This window comes from Branchiostoma belcheri, unplaced genomic scaffold (assembly GCF_001625305.1).
Source record: "Branchiostoma belcheri isolate BF01 breed outbred unplaced genomic scaffold, Haploidv18h27 scaffold26, whole genome shotgun sequence".
Taxonomy (NCBI): domain Eukaryota; kingdom Metazoa; phylum Chordata; class Leptocardii; order Amphioxiformes; family Branchiostomatidae; genus Branchiostoma; species Branchiostoma belcheri.
The window spans coordinates 1,554,852-1,556,992 of record NW_017803865.1 but is presented as its reverse complement, the minus strand read 5'-3'; the positions used below and the strand labels follow the sequence as shown (position 1 = coordinate 1,556,992).

General features: G+C 36.6%; 1 protein-coding gene across 1 annotated transcript in view; it reads left to right on the top strand.

Annotated features, from left to right (window-relative positions):
* Positions 1 to 2,141, top strand: part of LOC109471793 (CUB and sushi domain-containing protein 3-like) — a 37,757-nt gene that overhangs the window by 13,657 nt on the left and 21,959 nt on the right. The window lies entirely within an intron of this gene.

The following is a 2,141-nucleotide window of genomic DNA, read 5'->3' as shown; positions in this document are numbered from 1 at the left end:
CATTTACAATGCATAAGGTATGCACAGAACTTCATATATTGCAGTGACTATTGATTATAAGCAATATAATACTATTTTGTGCACATTCTATATGAGGCCATGTTGATTTGATTGTATGGATGACATCTTCTCTGAACCCCAAAACTGACGCGAGCGTGCGAATGAAAAAAAATGGCAAAAAATTTCCTTCATTATGAAATCTACGTGGTCATAAAGGTTGAACAAATGACTAAACACACAGAGTATGGTATGGCAAATAATAATAGACTCATCATTTTCATTTTTTACATTTTCGTCTTTTCCTGAATTGATTTCGGCATTCTATGACATTAGTATCGTTCTTCAATACTTTTTTTTGCAACATACGACATATTTTCGCTCATCTTGTACGATATACAGTATGGTCGAAAACCTTTTTTTGGAAACGGACGAAACTTCATGCGCGCGCGGATGGCATCCATATAAATAATGTTATACACCTGTTAAAAAATAAAAAGCAAGTGGAGAAGACATGATAACTAATGAAATGATTAAAGCAGGAAAATCAATCTTAGTGGCACCGTTAGTTAAATTATTCAATCAGATTCTGTCAGAAGGAAACTTCCCCAAAGAATGGTCGAAAAGTTATATTGTTCCCATTTTTAGATCGGGTAGAAAGGACGAAGTGAACAACTATCGTGGAATATCGATATCTAGCTGCCTGGGTAAATTATTTACATCAGTGTTAAACAGAAGAATATCGACATTCTTAGAAGAGAACAAACTCATCAAACCAAACCAAACGGGCTTCCGGAAAAACTACAGAACTTCAGACAACATTTTCATACTTAAAACATTAATCTCAAAATATAGTCAATCGGGCAAACGTTTGTACCCTTGCTTTGTTGACCTGTCCAAAGCTTTTGATTCAATTTGGCATGAAGGTTTATTTTTCAAACTTCTATCTAAAGGCATATCCGGCAAGTGTTTTAGTATCATCCAAAGTCTTTATAACCAATCCGAAGCACGTGTAAAAACTATTAGCGGTTTAACAGAGAGCTTCCCTGTCCAGATCGGTGTCCGTCAAGGCTGCGTATTGAGTCCAACCTTATTCAACCTTTATATCAGTGACCTCGTTAACGACTTGAACATGGCAGACATCAACGCACCGCTATTGCACCACTCAAAAGTAACAAGTTTGCTATATGCCGATGACATTGTCTTGTTGTCCGAAAGTCAACAAGGCCTGCAGAACGCAATAGACACGCTTGGTAGATACTGCCAAAAGTGGAAACTAACTGTCAACCTAAATAAAACAAAGGTTATTGTATTTAATAAGAAAGGACACACCTTTTCAAAACTTTGCTTTAAATTATTCTCCAAAGACATAGAAGTAGTTTCGTCTTATTCTTACTTAGGTATAGTCTTTACAGCTGGATGTAACTTTAACACAGCGATGAAATCACTACAAAAGAAGGCACTACGAGCGTTGTTTAGCATTAAATGTACTCTCGGAGACACTAGGGCTCCTATATCAGTTTACTGTAAGCTTTTTGATCAGTGTGTTGTCCCTATAGTATTGTACGGAGCGGAAGTATGGTGCAACAACAGATTAAATGATAACTCGCCGCTTGAACAAACACACTAAAAATTCTGTAAACAAATTCTAGGATTAAGAAGAAACGCTAGTAACTATGCCAGTAGAGCTGAACTTGGCCGCTTCCCCCTATGGATTGAAGCGTATTGTAGATTGTACAGCTATTATTATAGATTAGTTAGAAATGTTCCCGTTGAAAGCCTTCAGTATGAAGCTTACATAGTACAAAAAGACCTTGTTAAAAATAAAGTACCCTGTTGGTTGTTGAACATGAAGACAATTTTAGAGGAGTCCGGCTATGCCTGCCTATATACACACGAGTATATTAACAAACCATTCCATCTGCATGAACTAAGACAAAGATTAAAAGATATATTCATCCAGAAATTCAACTCAGCACTACAAGCACAAGGACAAAGAGAAAATCAAGGCAACAAACTGAGAACATATAAAACATTCAAAGTACTATACGACAGAGAACCATATTTAGACATTCCAAATTTTGAAAACCGCAGAGCCATGTGTAAACTCCGTATTAGCGACCACCCTCTACACATAGAATCTG